This window comes from Coffea eugenioides, unplaced genomic scaffold (genome assembly GCF_003713205.1).
Source record: "Coffea eugenioides isolate CCC68of unplaced genomic scaffold, Ceug_1.0 ScVebR1_668;HRSCAF=1381, whole genome shotgun sequence".
In the NCBI taxonomy this organism is placed as follows: domain Eukaryota; kingdom Viridiplantae; phylum Streptophyta; class Magnoliopsida; order Gentianales; family Rubiaceae; genus Coffea; species Coffea eugenioides.
The window spans coordinates 1-27,022 of record NW_020864527.1 but is presented as its reverse complement, the minus strand read 5'-3'; the positions used below and the strand labels follow the sequence as shown (position 1 = coordinate 27,022).

Sequence of the window (27,022 nt, the reverse complement as noted above, 5' to 3'; positions counted from 1 at the left end):
TATTTACTTTATATTTTTTTTTGTTATGATTTGCACCCTGTTTTTTTCCATCATCCCGCCAACTCTAAAATTATCATGAAATCATCCTTCACGCTTGCGGTGATAATTTTTGCGTCGACAAATTTGAGCGACGATCCGGTCTTTGATCGAGCCATACCGTTCCTGATTTGTCTCGCGCCTTCAGATCCGCCTACATCCTTCGACAAGAAGCAAAATATAAAGCAATCGTTTCAACGGAGCTAAATTACTACAGGATAAACAACGAATAGGAAATTTGGATTTCGAAAGAAAAAAGAGAGGGGTGCAACACGAGGACTTCCCAGGGGGTCACCCATCCTAGTACTACTCTCGCCCAAGCATGCTTAACTTCGGAGTTCTGATGGGATCCGGTGCATTAGTGCTGGTATGATCGCACCCGCCATGTTACTTTCGCTTTATTCTTTTAAACCATCCCGTCCTGCGAAGCAGTGTGGTTTTTCTAAACCGGCATTCCTTTTAAGCGTCAATTCAAGTATTTTCCTCTTACCCTTTTTTTTATTTGCTTTCATATTTTTTTTTGCTATTGATTTGCACCCTATTTTTTTCCCTCATCGCGCAACTCTAAATTGCCATGAAATCAATCCATCATGCTTGCGCTGATACATTTGCGCCGACAAATTTGAGCGACGATCCGGGCTTTGATCGATCCGTACCGTTCCTGATTTGTCTCGCGCCTTCAGATCCGCCTTCATGCTTCGACAAGAAGCAAAATATGAAGCAATCATTCCGACGGAGCTAAATTACTACAGGATAAAGAACGAATAGGAAATTTGGATTTCGAAACAAAAAAGAGAGGGGTGCAACACGAGGACTTCCCAGGGGGTCACCAATCCTAGTACTACTCTCGCCCAACCACGCTTAATTTCGGAGTTCTGATGGGATCCGGTGCATTAGTGCTGGTATGATCGCTCCCGCCATATTCCTTTCGCTTTATTCTTTTAAACTACCCCGTCCTGCGAAGCATTGTGGCTTTTCTAGACCGAAATTCATTTTAAGCGTCAATTCAAGCATTTTCCTCATATCCTTTTATTTATTTGCTTTCATATTTTTTTTTGTTATTGATTTGCACCCTGTTTTTTTCCCTCATCGCGCAAGTCTAAATTGTCATGAAATCAATCCATCACGTTTGCGGTGATATATTTGCGCCGACAACTTTGGGCGACGATCCGGGGTTTGATCGAACCGTACCGTTCCTGATTTGTCTCGCGCCTTCAGGCTCGCCTTCATGCTTCGACAAGAAGCAAAATATAAAGCAATCTTTCCGACGGAGCTAAATTACTACAGGATAAAGAACGAATAGGAAATTTGGATTTCGAAACAAAAAAAATAGGGGTGCAACACGAGAACTTCCCAGGGGGTCACCCATTCTAGTACTACTCTCGCCCAAGCACGCTTAACTTCGGAGTTCTGATGGGATCCGGTGCATTAGGGCTGGAATGATCGCACCCGCCATGTTCCTTTCCCTTTATTCTTTTAAACTACCCCGTCCTGCGAAGCAGTGTGGCTTTTCTAGACCGGAATTCATTTTAAGCGTCAATTGAAGCATTTTCCTCTTATCCTTTTATTTATTTACTTTATATTTTTTTTTGTTATTGATTTGCACCCTGTTTTTTTCCATCATCCCGCAACTCTAAATTATCATAAAATCAATCCTTCACGCTTGCGGTGATACATTTGCGCCGACAAATTTGAGCGACGATCCGGTCTTTGATCGAGCCGTACCGTTCCTGATTTGTCTCGCGCCTTCAGATCCGCCTACATCCTTCGACAAGAAGCAAAATATAAAGCAATCGTTTCAACGGAGCTAAATTACTACAGGATAAACAACGAATAGGAAATTTGGATTTCGAAAGAAAAAAGAGAGGGGTGCAACACGAGGACTTCCCAGGGGGTCACCCATCCTAGTACTACTCTCGCCCAAGCATGCTTAACTTCGGAGTTCTGATGGGATTTTCGTTCCATTAGTGCTGGTATGATCGCACCCGCCATGTTCCTTTCGCTTTATTCTTTTAAACCATCCCGTCCTGCGAAGCAGTGTGGTTTTTCTAGACCGGAATTCCTTTTAAGCGTCAATTCAAGTATTTTCCTCTTACCCTTTTTTTTTTTGCTTTCATATTTTTTTTTGTTATTGATTTGCACCCTATTTTTTTCCCTCATCGCGCAACTCTAAATTGCCATGAAATCAATCCATCACGCTTGCGCTGATACATTTGCGCCGACAAATTTGAGCGACGATCCGGGTTTTGATCGAGCCGTACCGTTCCTGATTTGTCTCGCGCCTTCAGATCCGCCTTCATGCGTCGACAAGAAGCAAAATATGAAGCAATCGTTCCGACGGAGCTAAATTACTACAGGATAAAGAACGAATACGAAATTTGGATTTCGAAACAAAAAAAAGAGGGTGCAACACGAGAACTTCCCAGGGGGGTCACCCATTCTAGTACTACTCTCGCCCAAGCACGCTTAACTTCGGAGTTCTGATGGGATCCGGTGCATTAGTGCTGGTATGATCGCACCGCCATGTTCCTTTCGCTTTATTCTTTTAAACTACCCCGTCCTGCGAAGCAGTGTGGCTTTTCTAGACCGGAATTCATTTTAAGCGTCAATTGAAGCATTTTCCTCTTATCCTTTTATTTATTTACTTTATATTTTTTTTTTGTTATTGATTTGCACCCTGTTTTTTTCCATCATCCCGCAACTCTAAATTATCATAAAATCAATCTTTCACGCTTGCGGTGATACATTTGCGCCGACAAATTTGAGCGACGATCCGGGCTTTGATCGAGCCGTACCGTTCCTGATTTGTCTCGCGCCTTCAGATCCTCCTTCACGCTTTCGACAAGAAGCAAAATATTAAGCAATCGTTCCGACGGAGCTAAATTACTACAGGATAAAGAACGAATAGGAAATTTGGATTTCGAAACAAAAAAGAGAGGGGTGCAACACGAGGACTTCCCAGGGGGTCACCAATCCTAGTACTACTCTCGCCCAACCACGCTTAATTTCGGAGTTCTGATGGGATCCGGTGCATTAGTGCTGGTATGATCGCTCCCGCCATATTCCTTTCGCTTTATTCTTTTAAACTACCCCGTCCTGCGAAGCATGTGGCTTTTCTAGACCGAAATTCATTTTAAGCGTCAATTCAAGCATTTTCCTCATATCCTTTTATTTATTTGCTTTCATATTTTTTTTTGTTATTGATTTGCACCCTGTTTTTTTCCCTCATCGCGCAAGTCTAAATTGTCATGAAATCAATCCATCACGTTTGCGGTGCTATATTTGCGCCGACAACTTTGGGCGACGATCCGGGGTTTGATCGAACCGTACCGTTCCTGATTTGTCTCGCGCCTTCAGGCTCGCCTTCATGCTTCGACAAGAAGCAAAATATAAAGCAATCTTTCCGACGGAGCTAAATTACTACAGGATAAAGAACGAATAGGAAATTTGGATTTCGAAACAAAAAAAATAGGGGTGCAACACGAGAACTTCCCAGGTGGTCACCCATTCTAGTACTACTCTCGCCCAAGCACGCTTAACTTCGGAGTTCTGATGGGATCCGGTGCATTAGGGCTAGAATGATCGCACCCGCCATGTTCCTTTCGCTTTATTCTTTTAAACTACCCCGTCCTGCGAAGCAGTGCGTCTTTTCTAGACCGGAATTCATTTTAAGCGTTAATTGAAGCATTTTCCTCTTATCCTTTTATTTATTTACTTTATATTTTTTTTTGTTATTGATTTGCACCCTGTTTTTTTCCATCATCCCGCAACTCTAAATTATCATGAAATCAATCCTTCACGCTTGCGGTGATACATTTGCGTCGACAAATTAGAGCGACGATCCGGTCTTTGATCGAGCCGTACCGTTCCTGATTTGTCTCGCGCCTTCAGATCCGCCTACATCCTTCGACAAGAAGCAAAATATAAAGCAATCGTTTCAACGGAGCTAAATTACTACAGGATAAACAACGAATAGGAAATTTGGATTTCGAAAGAAAAAAGAGAGGGGTGCAACACGAGGACTTCCCAGGGGGTCACCCATCCTAGTACTACTCTCGCCCAAGCATGCTTAACTTCGGAGTTCTGATGGGATCCGGTGCATTAGTGCTGGTATGATCGCACCCGCCATGTTACTTTCGCTTTATTCTTTTAAACCATCCCGTCCTGCGAAGCAGTGTGGTTTTTCTAAACCGGCATTCCTTTTAAGCGTCAATTCAAGTATTTTCCTCTTACCCTTTTTTTTATTTGCTTTCATATTTTTTTTTGCTATTGATTTGCACCCTATTTTTTTCCCTCATCGCGCAACTCTAAATTGCCATGAAATCAATCCATCATGCTTGCGCTGATACATTTGCGCCGACAAATTTGAGCGACGATCCGGGCTTTGATCGATCCGTACCGTTCCTGATTTGTCTCGCGCCTTCAGATCCGCCTTCATGCTTCGACAAGAAGCAAAATATGAAGCAATCATTCCGACGGAGCTAAATTACTACAGGATAAAGAACGAATAGGAAATTTGGATTTCGAAACAAAAAAGAGAGGGGTGCAACACGAGGACTTCCCAGGGGGTCACCAATCCTAGTACTACTCTCGCCCAACCACGCTTAATTTCGGAGTTCTGATGGGATCCGGTGCATTAGTGCTGGTATGATCGCTCCCGCCATATTCCTTTCGCTTTATTCTTTTAAACTACCCCGTCCTGCGAAGCATTGTGGCTTTTCTAGACCGAAATTCATTTTAAGCGTCAATTCAAGCATTTTCCTCATATCCTTTTATTTATTTGCTTTCATATTTTTTTTTGTTATTGATTTGCACCCTGTTTTTTTCCCTCATCGCGCAAGTCTAAATTGTCATGAAATCAATCCATCACGTTTGCGGTGATATATTTGCGCCGACAACTTTGGGCGACGATCCGGGGTTTGATCGAACCGTACCGTTCCTGATTTGTCTCGCGCCTTCAGGCTCGCCTTCATGCTTCGACAAGAAGCAAAATATAAAGCAATCTTTCCGACGGAGCTAAATTACTACAGGATAAAGAACGAATAGGAAATTTGGATTTCGAAACAAAAAAAATAGGGGTGCAACACGAGAACTTCCCAGGTGGTCACCCATTCTAGTACTACTCTCGCCCAAGCACGCTTAACTTCGGAGTTCTGATGGGATCCGGTGCATTAGGGCTGGAATGATCGCACCCGCCATGTTCCTTTCGCTTTATTCTTTTAAACTACCCCGTCCTGCGAAGCAGTGCGTCTTTTCTAGACCGGAATTCATTTTAAGCGTTAATTGAAGCATTTTCCTCTTATCCTTTTATTTATTTACTTTATATTTTTTTTTGTTATTGATTTGCACCCTGTTTTTTTCCATCATCCCGCAACTCTAAATTATCATGAAATCAATCCTTCACGCTTGCGGTGATACATTTGCGCCGACAAATTTGAGCGACGATCCGGTCTTTGATCGAGCCGTACCGTTCCTGATTTGTCTCGCGCCTTCAGATCCGCCTACATCCTTCGACAAGAAGCAAAATATAAAGCAATCGTTTCAACGGAGCTAAATTACCACAGGATAAACAACGAATAGGAAATTTGGATTTCGAAAGAAAAAAGAGAGGGGTGCAAGACGAGGACTTCCCAGGGGGTCACCCATCCTAGTACTACTCTCGCCCAAGCATGCTTAACTTCGGAGTTCTGATGGGATCCGGTCCATTAGTGCTGGTATGATCGCACCCGCCATGTTCCTTTCGCTTTATTCTTTTAAACCATCCCGTCCTGCGAAGCAGTGTGGTTTTTCTAGACCGGAATTCCTTTTAAGCGTCAATTCAAGTATTTTCCTCTTACCCTTTTTTTTATTTGCTTTCATATTTTTTTTTGTTATTGATTTGCACCCTGTTTTTTTCCCTCATCGCGCAACTCTAAATTGCCATGAAATCAATCCATCACGCTTGCGCTGATACATTTGCGCCGACAAATTTGAGCGACGATCCGGGTTTTGATCGAGCCGTACCGTTCCTGATTTGTCTCGCGCCTTCAGATCCGCCTTCATGCGTCGACAAGAAGCAAAATATGAAGCAATCGTTCCGACGGAGCTAAATTACTACAGGATAAAGAACGAATACGAAATTTGGATTTCGAAACAAAAAAAAGAGGGGTGCAACACGAGAACTTCCCAGGGGGTCACCCATTCTAGTACTACTCTCGCCCAAGCACGCTTAACTTCGGAGTTCTGATGGGATCCGGTGCATTAGTGCTGGTATGATCGCACCCGCCATGTTCCTTTCGCTTTATTCTTTTAAACTACCCCGTCCTGCGAAGCAGTGTGGCTTTTCTAGACCGGAATTCATTTTAAGCGTCAATTGAAGCATTTTCCTCTTATCCTTTTATTTATTTACTTTATATTTTTTTTTGTTATTGATTTGCACCCTGTTTTTTTCCATCATCCCGCAACTCTAAATTATCATAAAATCAATCCTTCACGCTTGCGGTGATACATTTGCGCCGACAAATTTGAGCGACGATCCGGGCTTTGATCGAGCCGTACCGTTCCTGATTTGTCTCGCGCCTTCAGATCCTCCTTCACGCTTCGACAAGAAGCAAAATATTAAGCAATCGTTCCGACGGAGCTAAATTACTACAGGATAAAGAAACGAATAGGAAATTTGGATTTCGAAACAAAAAAGAGAGGGGTGCAACACGAGGACTTCCCAGGGGGTCACCAATCCTAGTACTACTCTCGCCCAACCACGCTTAATTTCGGAGTTCTGATGGGATCCGGTGCATTAGTGCTGGTATGATCGCTCCCGCCATATTCCTTTCGCTTTATTCTTTTAAACTACCCCGTCCTGCGAAGCAGTGTGGCTTTTTTCGACCGAAATTCATTTTAAGCGTCAATTCAAGCATTTTTCTCTTATTCTTTTATTTATTTGCTTTCATATTTTTTTTTGCTATTGATTTGCACCCTGTTTTTTTCCCTCATCGCGCAACTCTAAATTGCCATGAAATCAATCCATCATGCTTGCGCTGATACATTTGCGCCGACAAATTTGAGCGACGATCCGGGCTTTGATCGATCCGTACCGTTCCTGATTTGTCTCGCGCCTTCAGATCCGCCTTCATGCTTCGACAAGAAGCAAAATATGAAGCAATCATTCCGACGGAGCTAAATTACTACAGGATAAAGAACGAATACGAAATTTGGATTTCGAAACAAAAAAAAGAGGGGTGCAACACGAGAACTTCCCAGGGGGTCACCCATTCTAGTACTACTCTCGCCCAAGCACGCTTAACTTCGGAGTTCTGATGGGATCCGGTGCATTAGTGCTGGTATGAACGCACCCGCCATGTTCCTTTCGTTTTATTCTTTCAAACTACCCCGTCCTGCGAATCAGTGTGGCTTTTCTAGACCGGAATTCATTTTAAGCGTCAATTGAAGCATTTTCCTCTTATCCTTTTATTTATTTACTTTATATTTTTTTTTGTTATTGATTTGCACCCTGTTTTTTTCCATCATCCCGCAACTCTAAATTATCATAAAATCAATCCTTCACGTTTGCGTTGATACATTTGCGCCGACAAATTTGAGCGACGATCCGGGCTTTGATCGAGCCGTACCGTTCCTGTTTTGTCTCGCGCCTTCAGATCCTCCTTCACGCTTCGACAAGAAGCAAAATATTAAGCAATTGTTCCGACGGAGCTAAATTACTACAGGATAAAGAACGAATAGGAAATTTGGATTTCGAAACAAAAAAGAGAGGGGTGCAACACGAGGACTTCCCAGGGGGTCACCAATCCTAGTACTACTCTCGCCCAACCACGCTTAATTTCGGAGTTCTGATGGGATCCGGTGCATTAGTGCTGGTATGATCGCTCCCGCCATATTCCTTTCGCTTTATTCTTTTAAACTACCCCGTCCTGCGAAGCAGTGTGGCTTTTTTAGACCGAAATTCATTTTAAGCGTCAATTCAAGCATTTTTCTCTTATCCTTTTATTTATTTGCTTTCATATTTTTTTTTGTTATTGATTTGCACCCTGTTTTTTTCCCTCATCGCGCAAGTCTAAATTGTCATGAAATCAATCCATCACGCTTGCGGTGATATATTTGCGCCGACAACTTTGGGCGACGATCCGGGGTTTGATCGAACCGTACCGTTCCTGATTTGTCTCGCGCCTTCAGGCTCGCCTTCATGCTTCGACAAGAAGCAAAATATAAATCAATCTTTCCGACGGAGCTAAATTACTACAGGATAAAGAACGAATAGGAAATTTGGATTTCGAAACAAAAAAAATAGGGGTGCAACACGAGAACTTCCCAGGTGGTCACCCATTCTAGTACTACTCACGCCCAAGCACGCTTAACTTCGGAGTTCTGATGGGATCCGGTGCATTAGGGCTGGAATGATCGCACCCGCCATGTTCCTTTCGCTTTATTCTTTTAAACTACTCCGTCCTGCGAAGCAGTGTGGCTTTTCTAGACCGGAATTCATTTTAAGCGTTCATTGAAGCATTTTCCTCTTATCCTTTTATTTATTTACTTTATATTTTATTTTGTTATTGATTTGCACCCTGTTTTTTTCCATCATCCCGCAACTCTAAATTATCATGAAATCAATCCTTCACGCTTGCGGTGATACATTTGCGCCGACAAATTAGAGCGACGATACGGTCTTTGATCGAGCCGTACCGTTCCTGATTTGTCTCGCGCCTTCAGATCCGCCTACATCCTTCGACAAGAAGCAAAATATAAAGCAATCGTTTCAACGGAGCTAAATTACCACAGGATAAACAACGAATAGGAAATTTGGATTTCAAAAGAAAAAAGAGAGGGGTGCAAGACGAGGACTTCCCAGGGGGTCACCCATCCTAGTACTACTCTCGCCCAAGCATGCTTAACTTCGGAGTTCTGATGGGATTTTCGTTCCATTAGTGCTGGTATGATCGCACCCGCCATGTTCCTTTCGCTTTATTCTTTTAAACCATCCCGTCCTGCGAAGCAGTGTGGTTTTTCTAGACCGGAATTCCTTTTAAGCGTCAATTCAAGTATTTTCCTCTTACCCTTTTTTTTATTTGCTTTCATATTTTTTTTTGTTATTGATTTGCACCCTGTTTTTTTCCCTCATCGCGCAACTCTAAATTGCCATGAAATCAATCCATCACGCTTGCGCTGATACATTTGCGCCGACAAATTTGAGCGACGATCCGGGTTTTGATCGAGCCGTACCGTTCCTGATTTGTCTCGCGCCTTCAGATCCGCCTTCATGCGTCGACAAGAAGCAAAATATGAAGCAATCGTTCCGACGGAGCTAAATTACTACAGGATAAAGAACGAATACGAAATTTGGATTTCGAAACAAAAAAAAGAGGGGTGCAACACGAGAACTTCCCAGGGGGTCACCCATTCTAGTACTACTCTCGCCCAAGCACGCTTAACTTCGGAGTTCTGATGGGATCCGGTGCATTAGTGCTAGTATGATCGCACCCGCCATGTTCCTTTCGCTTTATTCTTTTAAACTACCCCGTCCTGCGAAGCAGTGTGGCTTTTCTAGACCGGAATTCATTTTAAGCGTCAATTGAAGCATTTTCCTCTTATCCTTTTATTTATTTACTTTATATTTTTTTTTGTTATTGATTTGCACCCTGTTTTTTTCCATCATCCCGCAACTCTAAATTATCATAAAATCAATCCTTCACGCTTGCGGTGGTACATTTGCGCCGACAAATTTGAGCGACGATCCGGGCTTTGATCGAGCCGTACCGTTCCTGATTTGTCTCGCGCCTTCAGATCCTCCTTCACGCTTCGACAAGAAGCAAAATATTAAGCAATCGTTCCGACGGAGCTAAATTACTACAGGATAAAGAACGAATAGGAAATTTGGATTTCGAAACAAAAAAGAGAGGGGTGCAACACGAGGACTTCCCAGGGGGTCACCAATCCTAGTACTACTCTCGCCCAACCACGCTTAATTTCGGAGTTCTGATGGGATCCGGTGCATTAGTGCTAGTATGATCGCTCCCGCCATATTCCTTTCGCTTTATTCTTTTAAACTACCCCGTCCTGCGAAGCAGTGTGGCTTTTTTAGACCGAAATTCATTTTAAGCGTCAATTCAAGCATTTTTCTATATCCTTATATTTATTTGCTTTCATATTTTTTTTTGTTATTGATTTGCACCCTGTTTTTTTCCGTCATCGCGCAACAATAAATTGTCATGAAATTAATCCATCACGCTTGCGCTGATACATTTGCGCCGACAAATTTGAGCGATGATCCGGGCTTTGATCGAGCCGTACCGTTCCTGAATTCTCTCGCGCCTTCAGATCCGCCTTCATGCTTCGAGAAGAAGCAAAATATAAAGCAATCGTTCCGAAGGACCTAAATTACTACAGGATAAAGAACGAATAGAAAATTTGAATTTCGAAACAAAAAAGAGTGGGGTGCAACAAGAGGAATTCCCAGGGGGTCTCCCGTCCTAATACTGCTCACGCCCAAGCACGCTTAACTTCGGAGTTCTGATGGGATCCGGTGCATTAGTGCTGGTATGAACGCACCCGCCATGTTCCTTTCGCTTTATTCTTTCAAACTACCCCGTCCTGCGAAGCAGTGTGGCTTTTCTAGACCGGAATTCATTTTAAGCGTCAATTGAAGCATTTTCCTCTTATACTTTTATTTATTTACTTTATATTTTTTTTTATTATTGATTTGCACCCTGTTTTTTTCCATCATCCCGCAACTCTAAATTATCATAAAATCAATCCTTCACGTTTGCGGTGATACATTTGCGCCGACAAATTTGAGCGACGATCCGGGCTTTGATCGAGCCGTACCGTTCCTGTTTTGTCTCGCGCCTTCAGATCCTCCTTCACGCTTCGACAAGAAGCAAAATATTAAGCAATTGTTCCGACGGAGCTAAATTACTACAGGATAAAGAACGAATAGGAAATTTGGATTTCGAAACAAAAAAGAGAGGGGTGCAACACGAGGATTTCCCAGGGGGTCACCAATCCTAGTACTACTCTCGCCCATCCACGCTTAATTTCGGAGTTCTGATGGGATCCGGTGCATTAGTGCTGGTATGATCGTTCCCGCCATATTCCTTTCGCTTTATTCTTTTAAACTACCCCGTCCTGCGAAGCAGTGTGGCTTTTTTAGACCGAAATTCATTTTAAGCGTCAATTCAAGCATTTTTCTATATCCTTATATTTATTTGCTTTCATATTTTTTTTTGTTATTGATTTGCACCCTGTTTTTTTCCGTCATCGCGCAACAATAAATTGTCATGAAATTAATCCATCACGCTTGCGCTGATACATTTGCGCCGACAAATTTGAGCGATGATCCGGGCTTTGATCGAGCCGTACCGTTCCTGAATTCTCTCGCGCCTTCAGATCCGCCTTCATGCTTCGAGAAGAAGCAAAATATAAAGCAATCGTTCCGAAGGACCTAAATTACTACAGGATAAAGAACGAATAGAAAATTTGAATTTCGAAACAAAAAAGAGTGGGGTGCAACAAGAGGAATTCCCAGGGGGTCACCCGTCCTAATACTGCTCACGCCCAAGCACGCTTAACTTCGGAGTTCTGATGGGATACGGTGCATTAGTGCTGGTATGATCGCACCCGCCATGTTCCTTTCGCTTTATTCTTTTAAACTACCCCGTCCTGCGAAGCAGTGTGGCTTTTCTAGACCGGAATTCATTTTAAGCGTCAATTGAAGCATTTTCCTCTTATCCTTTTATTTATTTACTTTATATTTTTTTTTGTTATTGATTTGCACCCTGTTTTTTTCCATCATCCCGCAACTCTAAATTATCATAAAATCAATCCTTCACGCTTGCGGTGATACATTTGCGCCGACAAATTTGAGCGACGATCCGGGCTTTGATCGAGCCGTACCGTTCCTGATTTGTCTCGCGCCTTCAGATCCGCCTTCATGCTTCGACAAGAAGCAAAATATAAAGCAATCGTTCCGAGGAGCTAAATTACTACAGGATAAAGAACGAATACGAAATTTGGATTTCGAAACAAAAAAGAGAGGGGTGCAACACGAGAACTTCCCAGGGGGTCACCCATCCTAGTACTACTCTCGCCCAACCACGCTTAATTTCGGAGTTCTGATGGGATCCGGTGCATTAGTGCTGGTATGATCGCTCCCGCCATATTCCTTTCGCTTTATTCTTTTAAACTACCCCGTCCTGCGAAGCAGTGTGGCTTTTTTAGACCGAAATTCATTTTAAGCGTCAATTCAAGCATTTTCTCTTATCCTTATATTTATTTGCTTTCATATTTTTTTTTGTTATTGATTTGCACCCTGTTTTTTTCCGTCATCGCGCAACAATAAATTGTCATGAAATTAATCCATCACGCTTGCGCTGATACATTTGCGCCGACAAATTTGAGCGATGATCCGGGCTTTGATCGAGCCGTACCGTTCCTGAATTCTCTCGCGCCTTCAGATCCGCCTTCATGCTTCGAGAAGAAGCAAAATATAAAGCAATCGTTCCGAAGGACCTAAATTACTACAGGATAAAGAACGAATAGAAAATTTGAATTTCGAAACAAAAAAGAGTGGGGTGCAACAAGAGGAATTCCCAGGGGGTCACCCGTCCTAATACTGCTCACGCCCAAGCACGCTTAACTTCGGAGTTCTGATGGGATACGGTGCATTAGTGCTGGTATGATCGCACCCGCCATGTTCCTTTCGCTTTATTCTTTTAAACTACCCCGTCCTGCGAAGCAGTGTGGCTTTTCTAGACCGGAATTCATTTTAAGCGTCAATTGAAGCATTTTCCTCTTATCCTTTTATTTATTTACTTTATATTTTTTTTTGTTATTGATTTGCACCCTGTTTTTTTCCATCATCCCGCAACTCTAAATTATCATAAAATCAATCCTTCACGCTTGCGGTGATACATTTGCGCCGACAAATTTGAGCGACGATCCGGGCTTTGATCGAGCCGTACCGTTCCTGATTTGTCTCGCGCCTTCAGATCCGCCTTCATGCGTCGACAAGAAGCAAAATATGAAGCAATCGTTCCGACGGAGCTAAATTACTACAGGATAAAGAACGAATACGAAATTTGGATTTCGAAACAAAAAAAAGAGGGGTGCAACACGAGAACTTCCCAGGGGGTCACCCATTCTAGTACTACTCTCGCCCAAGCACGCTTAACTTCGGAGTTCTGATGGGATCCGGTGCATTAGTGCTGGTATGATCGCACCCGCCATGTTCCTTTCGCTTTATTCTTTTAAACTACCCCGTCCTGCGAAGCAGTGTGGCTTTTCTAGACCGGAATTCATTTTAAGCGTCAATTGAAGCAGTTTTTCCTCTTATCCTTTTATTTATTTACTTTATATTTTTTTTTTGTTATTGATTTGCACCCTGTTTTTTTCATCATCCCGCAACTCTAAATTATCATAAAATCAATCCTTCACGCTTGCGGTGATACATTTGCGCCGAAAAATTTGAGCGACGATCCGGGCTTTGATCGAGCCGTACCGTTCCTGATTTGTCTCGCGCCTTCAGATCCTCCTTCACGCTTCGACAAGAAGCAAAATATTAAGCAATCGTTCCGACGGAGCTAAATTACTACAGGATAAAGAACGAATAGGAAATTTGGATTTCGAAACAAAAAAGAGAGGGGTGCAACACGAGGACTTCCCAGGGGGTCACCAATCCTAGTACTACTCTCGCCCAACCACGCTTAATTTCGGAGTTCTGATGGGATCCGGTGCATTAGTGCTGGTATGATCGCTCCCGCCATATTCCTTTCGCTTTATTCTTTTAAACTACCCCGTCCTGCGAAGCAGTGTGGCTTTTCTAGACCGAAATTCATTTTAAGCGTCAATTCAAGCATTTTCCTCATATCCTTTTATTTATTTGCTTTCATATTTTTTTTTGTTATTGATTTGCACCCTGTTTTTTTCCCTCATCGCGCAAGTCTAAATTGTCATGAAATCAGTCCATCACGTTTGCGGTGATATATTTGCGCCGACAACTTTGGGCGACGATCCGGGGTTTGATCGAACCGTACCGTTCCTGATTTGTCTCGCGCCTTCAGGCTCGCCTTCATGCTTCGACAAGAAGCAAAATATAAAGCAATCTTTCCGACGGAGCTAAATTACTACAGGATAAAGAACGAATAGGAAATTTGGATTTCGAAACAAAAAAAATAGGGGTGCAACACGAGAACTTCCCAGGTGGTCACCCATTCTAGTACTACTCTCGCCCAAGCACGCTTAACTTCGGAGTTCTGATGGGATCCGGTGCATTAGGGCTGGAATGATCGCACCCGCCATGTTCCTTTCGCTTTATTCTTTTAAACTACCCCGTCCTGCGAAGCAGTGCGTCTTTTCTAGACCGGAATTCATTTTAAGCGTTAATTGAAGCATTTTCCTCTTATCCTTTTATTTATTTACTTTATATTTTTTTTTGTTATTGATTTGCACCCTGTTTTTTTCCATCATCCCGCAACTCTAAATTATCATGAAATCAATCCTTCACGCTTGCGGTGATACATTTGCGCCGACAAATTTGAGCGACGATCCGGTCTTTGATCGAGCCGTACCGTTCCTGATTTGTCTCGCGCCTTCAGATCCGCCTACATCCTTCGACAAGAAGCAAAATATAAAGCAATCGTTTCAACGGAGCTAAATTACCACAGGATAAACAACGAATAGGAAATTTGGATTTCGAAAGAAAAAAGAGAGGGGTGCAAGACGAGGACTTCCCAGGGGGTCACCCATCCTAGTACTACTCTCGCCCAAGCATGCTTAACTTCGGAGTTCTGATGGGATTTTCGTTCCATTAGTGCTGGTATGATCGCACCCGCCATGTTCCTTTCGCTTTATTCTTTTAAACCATCCCGTCCTGCGAAGCAGTGTGGTTTTTCTAGACCGGAATTCCTTTTAAGCGTCAATTCAAGTATTTTCCTCTTACCCTTTTTTTTATTTGCTTTCATATTTTTTTTTGTTATTGATTTGCACCCCTCATCGCGGAAATCAATCCATCACGCTGATACGACAAATTTGATAGGAAATTTCAGGATTTCGAAAGAATAAAAGAGAGGGGATAAAGAACGAATACGAAATTTGGATTTCGAAACAAAAAAAAGAGGGGTGCAACACGAGAACTTCCCAGGGGGTCACCCATCCTAGTACTACTCTCGCCCAAGCATGCTTAACTTCGGAGTTCTGATGGGATTTTCGTTCCATTAGTGCTGGTATGATCGCACCCGCCATGTTCCTTTCGCTTTATTCTTTTAAACCATCCCGTCCTGCGAAGCAGTGTGGTTTTTCTAGACCGGAATTCCTTTTAAGCGTCAATTCAAGTATTTTCCTCTTACCCTTTTTTTTATTTGCTTTCATATTTTTTTTTGTTATTGATTTGCACCCTGTTTTTTTCCCTCATCGCGCAACTCTAAATTGCCATGAAATCAATCCATCACGCTTGCGCTGATACATTTGCGCCGACAAATTTGAGCGACGATCCGGGTTTTGATCGAGCCGTACCGTTCCTGATTTGTCTCGCGCCTTCAGATCCGCCTTCATTCGTCGACAAGAAGCAAAATATGAAGCAATCGTTCCGACGGAGCTAAATTACTACAGGATAAAGAACGAATACGAAATTTGGATTTCGAAACAAAAAAAAGAGGGGTGCAACACGAGAACTTCCCAGGGGGTCACCCATTCTAGTACTACTCTCGCCCAAGCACGCTTAACTTCGGAGTTCTGATGGGATCCGGTGCATTAGTGCTGGTATGATCGCACCCGCCATGTTCCTTTCGCTTTATTCTTTTAAACTACCCCGTCCTGCGAAGCATTGTGGCTTTTCTAGACCGAAATTCATTTTAAGCGTCAATTCAAGCATTTTCCTCATATCCTTTTATTTATTTGTTTTCATATTTTTTTTTGTTATTGATTTGCACCCTGTTTTTTTCCTCATCGCGCAAGTCTAAATTGTCATGAAATCAGTCCATCACGTTTGCGGTGATATATTTGCGCCGACAACTTTGGGCGACGATCCGGGGTTTGATCGAACCGTACCGTTCCTGATTTGTCTCGCGCCTTCAGGCTCGCCTTCATGTTTCGACAAGAAGCAAAATATAAAGCAATCTTTCCGACGGAGCTAAATTACTACAGGATAAAGAACGAATAGGAAATTTGGATTTCGAAACAAAAAAAATAGGGGTGCAACACGAGAACTTCCCAGGTGGTCACCCATTCTAGTACTACTCTCGCCCAAGCACGCTTAACTTCGGAGTTCTGATGGGATCCGGTGCATTAGGGCTGGAATGATCGCACCCGCCATGTTCCTTTCCCTTTATTCTTTTAAACTACCCCGTCCTGCGAAGCAGTGCGTCTTTTCTAGACCGGAATTCATTTTAAGCGTTAATTGAAGCATTTTCCTCTTATCCTTTTATTTATTTACTTTATATTTTTTTTTGTTATTGATTTGCACCCTGTTTTTTTCCATCATCCCGCAACTCTAAATTATCATGAAATCAATCCTTCACGCTTGCGGTGATACATTTGCGTCGACAAATTAGAGCGACGATCCGGTCTTTGATCGAGCCGTACCGTTCCTGATTTGTCTCGCGCCTTCAGATCCGCCTACATCCTTCGACAAGAAGCAAAATATAAAGCAATCGTTTCAACGGAGCTAAATTACTACAGGATAAACAACGAATAGGAAATTTGGATTTCGAAAGAAAAAAGAGAGGGGTGCAACACGAGGACTTCCCAGGGGGTCACCCATCCTAGTACTACTCTCGCCCAAGCATGCTTAACTTCGGAGTTCTGATGGGATCCGGTGCATTAGTGCTGGTATGATCGCACCCGCCATGTTCCTTTCGCTTTATTCTTTTAAACCATCCCGTCCTGCGAAGCAGTGTGGTTTTTCTAAACCGGCATTCCTTTTAAGCGTCAATTCAAGCATTTTTCTCTTATCCTTTTTTTTATTTGCTTTCATATTTTTTTTTGCTATTGATTTGCACCCTGTTTTTTTCCCTCATCGCGCAACTCTAAATTGCCATGAAATCAATCCATCATGCTTGCGCTGATACATTTGCGCCGACAAATTTGAGCGACGATCCGGGCTTTGATCGATCCGTACCGTTCCTGATTTGTCTCGCGCCTTCAGATCCGCCTTCATGCTTCGACAAGAAGCAAAATATGAAGCAATCATTCCGACGGAGCTAAATTACTACAGGATAAAGAACGAATAGGAAATTTGGATTTCGAAACAAAAAAGAGAGGGGTGCAACACGAGGACTTCCCAGGGGGTCACCAATCCTAGTACTACTCTCGCCCAACCACGCTTAATTTCGGAGTTCTGATGGGATCCGGTGCATTAGTGCTGGTATGATCGCTCCCGCCATATTCCTTTCGCTTTATTCTTTTAAACTACCCCGTCCTGCGAAGCATTGTGGCTTTTCTAGACCGAAATTCATTTTAAGCGTCAATTCAAGCATTTTCCTCATATCCTTTTATTTATTTGCTTTCATATTTTTTTTTGTTATTGATTTGCACCCTGTTTTTTTCCCTCATCGCGCAAGTCTAAATTGTCATGAAATCAATCCATTACGTTTGCGGTGCTATATTTGCGCCGACAACTTTGGGCGACGATCCGGGGTTTGATCGAACCGTACCGTTCCTGATTTGTCTCGCGCCTTCAGGCTCGCCTTCATGCTTCGACAAGAAGCAAAATATAAAGCAATCTTTCCGACGGAGCTAAATTACTACAGGATAAAGAACGAATAGGAAATTTGGATTTCGAAACAAAAAAAATAGGGGTGCTGTGACGCCCCACATCTCCCTAAGGCGGACCAAAGGGTATCCGCGGACGCCTGCCCAGCTCACGCCAGGACTCAAGCAAATCCATTCAATTTAAAATCAAACTAATCACTTCGATGAGAGAAACATGAACACAATAATGCGGAAGCGTTCAAGCTTAATAAGTCACTTAATTTATAACTAGTACATCGGGTAATCATGAAACGACTTAAATTCAAAATACACATCAGGGCCCAAACTTTTCAAGTTTACAATTTCCAAAAGTACAACCCAAACCAGGGCCTAGTCAAAATATATAACAGGAGTCTTAACAAAATTCAACGGATGGTTTCTCCAAGAGTCGGTCCTGTTAAGGAAAACAAAACTATAGGGTGAGCTAACGCTCGTGAGGCCAAGAACACACATGCAAGCACTTAGTCAAATAACAAACCCAAATTTAATAAATAAAACCATGTCTTTTTAACAATCAATTATTCAAACAAGAAAAGTAATCAGAAACAATTCAAGGATATAGTAGCTCTCAGGAGCTAAGTTCCACTCGATCTGCCGTTGTCATTCGTATACCTTCCCGCATTGACCCTCCTGTCAACCGGGTCGGTATTTCCATTTCCGTAGATCACCACTTACTTTCCTCCGTCCACCGTACACCTCAAGGGCCCACAAGTCTATTATTGGGCGATACTCTACAAGTATGCCAAGCAAGACCTCTTATTAGGTCGAGCTTATAATCTCATGGCTCGCCCAAGTTCCCGACCAAGCCCATTGCCGGCTCGAGTTCAAGGTCGGCCTATGAGTTTGGGCGTCCCCCATATTTTTGAAAGTCGAGGAGGTTCACTCCAACGACACAAGCATTCATGACATAACATTGCATTTCATTCATTCATTCAAGACATTCCATTCATTCATTTGAAATTAGAACGAGTGCGATAAAGTACACACCCGCCCTTATTTTTAAAACTTTCAACAAATACCACAATTAAACAAGTATCAAAATTCACACACTTGACACTCACCGAGCAATTCAACAAGAATTATTTTCCGGAAGTTCAAGTGTCCACGGTGAGATCCTCTTGAAGGTCTCCTTGTGCGCCTGGCAAATTAATAGTGGATAATCACACAATTAACCCACTTATCAAGAAAGATTGTACACTAGTACAATCTAAGAATTATTTTGCAAAAAGGAACCTCAATTACACGTAAATCGAGGTTCAACTTGCCGTTTATTAGGTATAATATTATTTGAGTTTTTATCATGAAAATCGTAAGCAAAACGTTTAAGAATATAAAAAGAATAAAGAGTTTTTTGAAAAACTCTATTTTCTTGGAATTGGAAAATTTTCCAGTTTTATGATAAATCTTTGAAAAATCGTAACTCGCTCGGTATAAGTCGAGAATTGGAAAACTTTATACCGTTGGAAACCTCTTAGAGAGTACTATAAGTTCCTAGAAGACACTTTTCCATGAATCGAAGTGAAAAGTGGTCAAAAATGAGCGTGAAGGCGCAGGGTCGGTTTTCATGGCAGAATGAAGTTGGTTTTTGGCCAACTTTGAAAATTCGGCACGATTCGTACGTTGCAAACCGGCCTCTGAAATTTTCAGCTCAATTAGTGTTGCAAGTGAAGTGTATGACAAAACAAACGGATCAAGAATCGGAGTTTCGAGCACCGAGATACGGTAGCCCGAAGTTGAGCAAATTCAAGACTGGAGAAGAATTTCCAGATTTGAACCCCCAACTTTAGAATTTTAATTAGGTACCGAAACGAACTTGAATTGGCACCAAAATTGGCAGTGTTTCAATACTATATGGAAAGTATCTCTCTATCGAATTTCGGGGAAAAATACCTTCGACAAGGTAGTTAATGAGCCAACCGAAGTTCAAGAAAATTCCTAAGGCATTCTGCCTTTGACTTTCATTTCCCAAATTTCCAATCGTTCAACCAAGAAGGTTATCCAACCATGGTTCATTTGTAAAATGAGGGTCTAAGATACACCCATAATATCTTTGGTAAATGTTTAATATCAAAAACATCAACTAACAAGTTCACTACAAGATTTGGTTCCAAACCAGTCCAAACGTTAGGGTTTTCCAAAACAGAGCAGTCCACTTGTTTCAGTCACAACTCAGTCAATATAGCTCGAAATTGAGCATGGCTTACGCCGTTGGAAAATACATTCATAGTACTAAAATATCACAGAAGAAGTCATTCCCAAATTCGGCACCCATCTGGTTCAAATTCGGGCATCAAGTTGCTGCCTGTACACTTCATTCCAGAGGAGCAGAGCAACAGGACAGCGAACTTAAAACATTTGGTTCGGCTTGCTCACAGAGAATCAGAACGTGCATTTTATACCAAATTAAAGCTAGGAATGTCTAGTTTCAAACGCCACCGACGGCACATGATTTCGACATCCGAGGACAGAGTTATAGCCAAAATACCAACGCTGGACAGTGCATTACGGGACAGATTTCCAGATTTGCTGGTTTCGGAAAAAAAATTCATTTGCTCCATTAAACCTCAATATTTTCCAATGAAATTTTTCACACATCTAATACATCCTATAAACATCCAATTCAAGCCATTAAACCATTAAGATTTGGCCTGGAAATGGCCGAACATAGCAGGGGCAAAATCGGAAGTTCTAGCCTCTTACACCCAATGAAGTTTCTACTAATTACCCATCACTAATGCATCATTATAATCACTAAACCAACAATATAATCACCATTAATCATCACATCAGCAACAACAACTCAAGTGTGGGAATACCAAGAGCCCACAATCACATTTTTACACCATAAACAAGTAACTAAGTGCATGCATGAGTTTGATCTTGCTATATAACCTCCAAAAGACAAGAATTTGTGGGTTGATCATTACCTCTTCCTTGGGTGTGCAAGACCAGAAAATTTCGGCCCTCTTGAAGCTCCAAAGAAACCGTGAGATGCAGCCTTTTGTTAGCTAAATGTAGTCTCCAAGTGGTTTGCTAAGAGATCTCCAAGTTTGGTGTGATTTGGGTGGATTTTGGTGCATGGATTAAAGATGAAAAATGAAGAACAAATGGAGAGTTCTTCTCCTCTTTGTTGTTCGGCCAAGTGAGGTAAAGAGAGAGAGAGTGTGCTGATGCAATTGGCTTCCAAAGGAAGATTCTTTGTGTGGTGTAAAATGCACCTCAAAGTCAACTTGAAATAGTGTAATTTAGGGTGCGTTTGGACTCGATTTCTCGAGCGTTTGGTTCACTAGTACACTAAACCTCTAATGCACTCATGTTAATATAAATATTATTCACTCTTAATTGTCCCGGAATAAAGGTCTAAAGTCCCTCAAATGAAGTCGCGCGTGTGAAAACGCGTACCGTCAATTTTACCGCTATAACGCGAAACTTTCGAAAAATTCTTATAACGATTGCACTACTAACTATCACTTGAATATTTATACTTAAGATTACCTATTTTAGTACCATAGTACAAGTCTCTAATATTCCAAGCTTATTGTGCTACTACGCGGATAAAATCTCCAAGTACTATTCACTATTTTTACGAAACGCGCTCTAGGAAATTAATTTTCGAAACGAATCATTTTAAAAATATAACGAAGTTATATTACCATGTATTTAGGTCTAATAAGACTAGAAAATATTCCTTGGAAATAAAATCCAATTAAATAATTTATTAAGCCATAAATTAGGCATAAAATAATAGTTTTTGCGAGTCCTCACATCCTCTCCCCCTTAAGAAAATTTCGTCCTCGAAATTTACCTTGGTCGATGAATAAGTCTGGATACTTCTCCTTGATTGTCTCTTCAACTTCCCATGTTGCTTCCTCGACTCCATGGTTCTTCCATAGAACTTTCACTAGTGGTATCTGCTTGTTCCTCAATTCCTTCACCTTTCGATCCAGAAGTTTACCGGTCTCTCCTCATAGGTTAGGGTTTCATCAATCTCAATATTCTCCGGTTGTAAAACATGAGAGGGGTCTGGATGATACTTCTTAAGCATGGACACATGAAACACGTTATGAATACGAGATAAACTCGGTGGTAATTCCAGCTTATAGGCTACATTCCCAACTCGCTGAATAATCTTATAAGGCCCTACAAACCTTGGTTGTAGTTTCTTCCCTTTTCCGGACATCAAACTTGCTTTTAAAGGCATAATCTTGAGAAATACCATATCTCCAACAGTGAACTCCAAATCCTTCCTCCGATTGTCGGCATAACTCTTTTGTCTACTCTGAGCGGTTTGAATTCTTTGCCGTACCAATTTCACCTTCTCATTAGCCTCCTCAATCCAAGATACAGTAGTCGTGTCTAAGATTTTCCGTTCACCTACTTCATCCCAACAAATTGGGGATCTACACTTCCGACCATAAAGTGCTTCGTATGGAGCCATTTGAATAGAAGAGTGGAAACTATTGTTATAGGCAAATTCCACTAAAGTCAAAAACTTACTCCAATTCTCTCCAAAGTCCAGTACACAAGTCCTCAACATGTCCTCAAGAGTTTGAATTGTTCTTTCAGATTGTCCATCAGTCTGGGGATGATAGGTGGTACTAAAGTTCAACTTAGTCCCCAACACTTCTTGCATCTTTTGCCAAAACCTCGAAACAAATCTTGGATCCCTATCTGACACAATACTCACAGGTATACCATGTAGTCTGATAATCTCATCCAAGTACAATTTGGCCAACTTCTCCAATGGATATTTCATATTAATTGGCAGAAAATGAGCCGATTTAGTCAATCTATCTACTATTACCCAAATGGCATCATGGCCTTTCTGTGTCCTTGGTAAGCCTGATACAAAATCCATGGTAATATTTTCCCATTTCCACTCAGGTATTTCTAGAGGTTGCAAAAGCCCAGATGGTTTCTGATGTTCGGCTTTAACCTGTTGACAAACCAAGCATGTCTGGACAAATTGGGCAATTTCCTTCTTCATATTTTTCCACCAATATAGACCTTTCAAGTCTTGGTACATTTTGTTCCCTCCTGGATGTACTGTAAACTTTGATCGGTGTGCCTCTTCCAAAACTTCTTTTCTAAGTCCTTCATCCTTTGGCATAACCACCCGATTTCGAAATCTCAATATTCCATCTGATCCCAAAGTGAAATCGGTCTGGTCTCCCATCTTGACTTTCTCCACCAACTTTTGCATTTCAGGGTCCTTTTCCTGAGATTCCTTAATACGTCCCAATAAAGTGGAGGTTATCACAATATTCCCCAAAAGTACTTTCCTTGGTTCCAATCGAGGATTCCAATAGCTAACTTCCTCCAACAATCGAAATTCCTTAACCATCAATCCAGCCATCTGTACCTGACGGCTCAAAGCATCGGCCACTACATTGGCCTTCCCAGGATGGTACTTAATAATGCAGTCATAATCTTCCAGAAATTCCATCCATCTACGTTGCCTCAAATTCAGTTCCTTCTGAGAAAATAAGTACTTAAGGCTTTTGTGATCTGTAAAAACCTCGAATGTCACTCCGTATAAATAGTGTCTCCATTTCTTCAAAGCAAAGACCACAGCCGCTAACTCCAAATCATGGGTCGGATAATTTCCTTCATGCGGTTTCAACTTTCTGGAGGCATAAGCTATCACTTTATCATTTTGCATCAAAACACATCCCAAACCTTCCTTAGATGCATCGGTGTAAACCACAAAACTATCATGTCCATTTGGTAGAGCTAGAACAGGCGCTCTTGTCAACCGTCTTTTCAACTCCTGAAAACTTCCTTCACACTTAGAATTCCAAATAAACTTTCTATTTTTCTTGGTCAACTCAGTCATAGGTCCAGCGATTTTCGAAAAATCCTGGATGAATCTCCGGTAATACCCCGCCAATCCTATAAAACTCCGAACTTCCGTTGGGTTTTCCGGTCGTTTCAATTTCGAAACAGCTTCCACTTTAGCTGGATCCACTTTAATCCCATCCTTAGAAATTATATGCCCTAGGAAAGTCACTTCCTTCAGCCAGAATTCACACTTGCTAAACTTAGCATATAACTGATGTTCCCTCAAGATTTGTAAAACAATTCTCAAATGTTTCTCATGATCTTTCACATTCTTAGAATACACCAAAATGTCATCAATGAAAATCACCACAAATTGATCCAAGTAAGGCTTAAAAACCCTATGCATTAAATCCATAAAAGCGGCAGGTGCATTGGTTAACCCAAAAGGCATCACTGCAAACTCGAAGTGCCCATACCTCGAGTTGAAAGCAGTCTTAGGTATGTCCTTCTCCAAAATCCTCAATTGATAGTAACCTTGCCTTAGATCCAACTTTGAAAACACCACCGCCCCTTGCAATTGATCAAACAGTTCATCGATGTGGGGTAGTGGGTATTTATTCTTAATCGTAACATCATTTAAACCTCGATAATCTATACATAACCTCAAACTCCCATCTTTCTTCTTTACAAACAAAACTGGGGCTCCCCACGGAGAATCACTCTCTCGTATAAAACCTCGTTCCAACAAATCCTGTAATTGTAACTTCAACTCCTTCAACTCAGCTGGAGCCATCCTGTATGGTGTCCTTGATATAGGTGCTGTTCCCGGGGTTAAATCAATTTTAAAAGCTATTTCCCGTTCCGGGGGTAGAGACTCCAATTCTTCAGGAAAAACGTCAGAAAATTCTTTTACTACCGGTGTGTCCTCCAGATTCACCTTATCGCTAGGAGTATTAATAAGAAAAGCTAAATACCCTTGAGCTCCTTTACTTAACAACTTTCTAGCCCGGATTCCCGAAATAAGTGCAGACGAGGCTAACTTACCCCTCACATCCAATTTCAAGGTTGCTTCCCCTGGAATACACAATTCTACAATTTTCGTCCTACAATTTAGTTGAGCATTATAACGGGCTAACCAATCCATCCCTAGGATCACATCATATCCTTTAATCGCTAAGCCTATCAAATCGGCCAGCAATTTTCTTTCCCTCACGCAAATTTCACTATTCTTATACACCATATTAGCAATTAGACTTTTGTCCCCAGTGGGTGTTTTAACCTCCAAGTCATATGGTAACTTAATTGGCTTCAAGTCTATTCCACTCATGAAATCAGGGTTTACAAAAGAGTGCGTTGCACCCGGATCAATTAAAACCCTAGCTAGGCGGTGAAAGATTGGAATGGTACCTTCGACCACTTCGGTCGCCTCTGGAGCTTGTGGATAGTCCAATGCGTAGACCCTAGCCGGTACTTTTGGTCGACTCCCTCCGGCACTGGTCTGCTTAGAGGTTGATTTTTCAGGTCTCTGCAGGCTTCCCCCTGTCTTTGACGATTTCGGACAACTTGCAATCTGATGCTCAATGCTCCCACACAGTAAGCATTTTCCCAACTTTCTCCAGCAGTCATTCTCAGAGTGGTTGGGTTTACCACAATACCCACAAGTAACTTGAGGGGTCACAGTCGATCCAACAGATGGTGCTCCCCTAGCTTGAGTCGTCCCGCTACGACCTCCCCTAGATAGAGCTCCCCTAGAAGCTCCAGCAGTTCTCGTTCCCCCTTCCCCTCTTCCCTTTTTAGAAGGGTGTATAAACTTACTGGTCTGCCCAGTAGTGCGACTAGGGAAATTCCTTTTCCTATTGTGGAAATCCCTCACTTGAGACCTTGCATTCTCAACCCTTTGCGCTTTCTCTAAAGCCTCAGTAAAAGTAGAGATTTGGGCTGCAGCCAGGCCCTCCTGAAGTTCCACATTAAGTCCCTGTATGAACCTTCTAATCCTTCTCCGTTCATCGGTTACTAGCTCAGGAGCATATTTGGAAAGCTTAGTGAACTTCCCTTCATATTCTGCGACAGTAAGGGTTCCTTGTTTCAACTTAATAAATTCGTCCTCCCTTTTCTCTTGGATCAAGGGCGGAAGAAACTTTTCATTAAACTCCCTTGTGAAATTTTCCCAGGTCCAAGGGGTTTGAGCTCTTTCCCATTTTCCTTTTATCAGATCCCACCAAGCACGGGCTACTCCCTCAAATTGAAAGGCAGCAAAGTTCACGCGCCTATCCTCAGTATAGTCTAGAGCGGCGAATATGTTGGTCATCCTTTCTAACCAATTCTCCGCTACTTCGGGGTCAGGTTCACCCATAAACTTAGGCGGGTTAAACTTTAGGAATCTTTCCAGGGCTCTATCCTCTCCCCTATCCTGGCCCCCAGGTTGGTTAAATGGTCCAGGACCCTGTCTCTCCGCTAAACGTTCTAGGATATCAGTCATCCTATTGATGGCAGTAGCCACTTGGTTACCCTCAACGTTTTCCTGTCCCTGGGTCGGTCCAGTTGCCGAACCCTGGTCATCCCCCTGAGGTTGGGCCTGTCTAGACGCTCGCCCACGGCCTCGACCACTTCTTAATCCTTCCATTAGTCTAGACGTGCCTAGTGCAAGAAATAAATTAATTTAAGCAGAAAACAAGAATTTTATCGAATTTAGAACTAACCAAGAAAGCATTGAAATTAACAATAATTTACATTCATAAGCATGTCAAGTTTGTACAATTAGCAAGTTAGGGACAATTCACAAAATATAGCACACAGGTGCTCAAAATATACTTTTAGTCACAGAAGACTAAAGTAAGAACAAGTGCCCAAAAATAGGCCACACAAGCATGCAAAATACAATGGCCTCGGCACTCGCGTCACCCTAACTAGTCCTAACTGTACCAGTCAAAAGTCAAAAGAGGTCAATGACCAAGATCCTAGTCCATAGCAGGGCTACCAGGAGGAACCTCCTCCTCGGGATCCTCCTCCGGATCCTCCTCCTCATCCTCAGGAATCACTGCAGTAGCGTCCTCAACCAGACTAGTAGCATCAACCAGCATCTCGAAAGCCCGAGTACGGACATCTCGTGCTAACCTAGTGAGTCGAGCCCTAGTATCCCGAAGCTCCTGGTTAACCACTGCAGACGTGGCTACCTCACCCTCTAGCACCTCCTCAAGCTCAGCAATTCGCTCACCCTGAGCGCCAACCATCTGCCTAAGCTCATCTACCTCAGCCTGTAAACCAAGGTTGGCATCCACCAACTGACGACGCTCGTCGTCCAAAGCAAGCACCACATAGTCCGGGTAGGCGAAAGTCAACCTACACGCACATCGAGGGTATCTATCATGCGGTGAGTAGCGTACACGAGCTTCTCCTGCTATAGGTCGATAGTAGATAGTCCTAAGGGGCACGTAATGACCATTCGCATGGCCATTCCCATTAGCTGCCGGGG

At 42.3% G+C, this 27,022-nt stretch overlaps 33 non-coding genes across 33 annotated transcripts; all 33 read right to left on the bottom strand.

Annotated features, from left to right (window-relative positions):
* Positions 1-298: 298 nt before the first annotated feature.
* Positions 299-417, bottom strand: LOC113758692. Its single transcript, XR_003466812.1, has one exon. It is a non-coding gene; the product is annotated as a 5S ribosomal RNA (ribosomal RNA).
* A 416-nt stretch (positions 418-833) lies between these two features.
* LOC113758712 lies at positions 834-952 on the bottom strand. Its single transcript, XR_003466830.1, has one exon. It is a non-coding gene; the product is annotated as a 5S ribosomal RNA (ribosomal RNA).
* A 416-nt stretch (positions 953-1,368) lies between these two features.
* On the bottom strand, positions 1,369-1,487 carry LOC113758696. The gene has a single exon (XR_003466816.1). It is a non-coding gene; the product is annotated as a 5S ribosomal RNA (ribosomal RNA).
* Positions 1,488-1,902: 415 nt separating this feature from the next.
* LOC113758719 lies at positions 1,903-2,023 on the bottom strand. Its single transcript, XR_003466836.1, has one exon. It is a non-coding gene; the product is annotated as a 5S ribosomal RNA (ribosomal RNA).
* Positions 2,024-2,437: 414 nt separating this feature from the next.
* On the bottom strand, positions 2,438-2,557 carry LOC113758699. The gene has a single exon (XR_003466819.1). It is a non-coding gene; the product is annotated as a 5S ribosomal RNA (ribosomal RNA).
* A 416-nt stretch (positions 2,558-2,973) lies between these two features.
* Positions 2,974-3,092, bottom strand: LOC113758711. Its single transcript, XR_003466829.1, has one exon. It is a non-coding gene; the product is annotated as a 5S ribosomal RNA (ribosomal RNA).
* Positions 3,093-3,507: 415 nt separating this feature from the next.
* Positions 3,508-3,626, bottom strand: LOC113758698. The gene has a single exon (XR_003466818.1). It is a non-coding gene; the product is annotated as a 5S ribosomal RNA (ribosomal RNA).
* A 415-nt stretch (positions 3,627-4,041) lies between these two features.
* Positions 4,042-4,160, bottom strand: LOC113758691. Its single transcript, XR_003466811.1, has one exon. It is a non-coding gene; the product is annotated as a 5S ribosomal RNA (ribosomal RNA).
* Positions 4,161-4,576: 416 nt separating this feature from the next.
* Positions 4,577-4,695, bottom strand: LOC113758710. The gene has a single exon (XR_003466828.1). It is a non-coding gene; the product is annotated as a 5S ribosomal RNA (ribosomal RNA).
* Positions 4,696-5,111: 416 nt separating this feature from the next.
* LOC113758695 lies at positions 5,112-5,230 on the bottom strand. Its single transcript, XR_003466815.1, has one exon. It is a non-coding gene; the product is annotated as a 5S ribosomal RNA (ribosomal RNA).
* Positions 5,231-5,645: 415 nt separating this feature from the next.
* On the bottom strand, positions 5,646-5,764 carry LOC113758703. Its single transcript, XR_003466822.1, has one exon. It is a non-coding gene; the product is annotated as a 5S ribosomal RNA (ribosomal RNA).
* Positions 5,765-6,180: 416 nt separating this feature from the next.
* Positions 6,181-6,299, bottom strand: LOC113758713. Its single transcript, XR_003466831.1, has one exon. It is a non-coding gene; the product is annotated as a 5S ribosomal RNA (ribosomal RNA).
* A 416-nt stretch (positions 6,300-6,715) lies between these two features.
* On the bottom strand, positions 6,716-6,834 carry LOC113758709. The gene has a single exon (XR_003466827.1). It is a non-coding gene; the product is annotated as a 5S ribosomal RNA (ribosomal RNA).
* A 416-nt stretch (positions 6,835-7,250) lies between these two features.
* Positions 7,251-7,369, bottom strand: LOC113758723. The gene has a single exon (XR_003466840.1). It is a non-coding gene; the product is annotated as a 5S ribosomal RNA (ribosomal RNA).
* A 415-nt stretch (positions 7,370-7,784) lies between these two features.
* Positions 7,785-7,903, bottom strand: LOC113758708. The gene has a single exon (XR_003466826.1). It is a non-coding gene; the product is annotated as a 5S ribosomal RNA (ribosomal RNA).
* Positions 7,904-8,319: 416 nt separating this feature from the next.
* LOC113758697 lies at positions 8,320-8,438 on the bottom strand. The gene has a single exon (XR_003466817.1). It is a non-coding gene; the product is annotated as a 5S ribosomal RNA (ribosomal RNA).
* A 415-nt stretch (positions 8,439-8,853) lies between these two features.
* LOC113758722 lies at positions 8,854-8,974 on the bottom strand. The gene has a single exon (XR_003466839.1). It is a non-coding gene; the product is annotated as a 5S ribosomal RNA (ribosomal RNA).
* Positions 8,975-9,390: 416 nt separating this feature from the next.
* Positions 9,391-9,509, bottom strand: LOC113758724. Its single transcript, XR_003466841.1, has one exon. It is a non-coding gene; the product is annotated as a 5S ribosomal RNA (ribosomal RNA).
* Positions 9,510-9,924: 415 nt separating this feature from the next.
* LOC113758716 lies at positions 9,925-10,043 on the bottom strand. The gene has a single exon (XR_003466834.1). It is a non-coding gene; the product is annotated as a 5S ribosomal RNA (ribosomal RNA).
* Positions 10,044-10,458: 415 nt separating this feature from the next.
* Positions 10,459-10,577, bottom strand: LOC113758704. The gene has a single exon (XR_003466823.1). It is a non-coding gene; the product is annotated as a 5S ribosomal RNA (ribosomal RNA).
* A 415-nt stretch (positions 10,578-10,992) lies between these two features.
* Positions 10,993-11,111, bottom strand: LOC113758720. Its single transcript, XR_003466837.1, has one exon. It is a non-coding gene; the product is annotated as a 5S ribosomal RNA (ribosomal RNA).
* A 415-nt stretch (positions 11,112-11,526) lies between these two features.
* LOC113758715 lies at positions 11,527-11,645 on the bottom strand. The gene has a single exon (XR_003466833.1). It is a non-coding gene; the product is annotated as a 5S ribosomal RNA (ribosomal RNA).
* A 414-nt stretch (positions 11,646-12,059) lies between these two features.
* LOC113758702 lies at positions 12,060-12,178 on the bottom strand. The gene has a single exon (XR_003466821.1). It is a non-coding gene; the product is annotated as a 5S ribosomal RNA (ribosomal RNA).
* Positions 12,179-12,593: 415 nt separating this feature from the next.
* LOC113758714 lies at positions 12,594-12,712 on the bottom strand. Its single transcript, XR_003466832.1, has one exon. It is a non-coding gene; the product is annotated as a 5S ribosomal RNA (ribosomal RNA).
* A 415-nt stretch (positions 12,713-13,127) lies between these two features.
* Positions 13,128-13,246, bottom strand: LOC113758701. The gene has a single exon (XR_003466820.1). It is a non-coding gene; the product is annotated as a 5S ribosomal RNA (ribosomal RNA).
* A 417-nt stretch (positions 13,247-13,663) lies between these two features.
* On the bottom strand, positions 13,664-13,782 carry LOC113758707. The gene has a single exon (XR_003466825.1). It is a non-coding gene; the product is annotated as a 5S ribosomal RNA (ribosomal RNA).
* A 416-nt stretch (positions 13,783-14,198) lies between these two features.
* LOC113758694 lies at positions 14,199-14,317 on the bottom strand. The gene has a single exon (XR_003466814.1). It is a non-coding gene; the product is annotated as a 5S ribosomal RNA (ribosomal RNA).
* Positions 14,318-14,732: 415 nt separating this feature from the next.
* Positions 14,733-14,853, bottom strand: LOC113758721. The gene has a single exon (XR_003466838.1). It is a non-coding gene; the product is annotated as a 5S ribosomal RNA (ribosomal RNA).
* Positions 14,854-15,138: 285 nt separating this feature from the next.
* On the bottom strand, positions 15,139-15,259 carry LOC113758718. Its single transcript, XR_003466835.1, has one exon. It is a non-coding gene; the product is annotated as a 5S ribosomal RNA (ribosomal RNA).
* Positions 15,260-15,675: 416 nt separating this feature from the next.
* Positions 15,676-15,794, bottom strand: LOC113758689. The gene has a single exon (XR_003466809.1). It is a non-coding gene; the product is annotated as a 5S ribosomal RNA (ribosomal RNA).
* A 415-nt stretch (positions 15,795-16,209) lies between these two features.
* Positions 16,210-16,328, bottom strand: LOC113758693. The gene has a single exon (XR_003466813.1). It is a non-coding gene; the product is annotated as a 5S ribosomal RNA (ribosomal RNA).
* Positions 16,329-16,743: 415 nt separating this feature from the next.
* On the bottom strand, positions 16,744-16,862 carry LOC113758690. Its single transcript, XR_003466810.1, has one exon. It is a non-coding gene; the product is annotated as a 5S ribosomal RNA (ribosomal RNA).
* Positions 16,863-17,278: 416 nt separating this feature from the next.
* Positions 17,279-17,397, bottom strand: LOC113758705. The gene has a single exon (XR_003466824.1). It is a non-coding gene; the product is annotated as a 5S ribosomal RNA (ribosomal RNA).
* Positions 17,398-27,022: the final 9,625 nt, after the last annotated feature.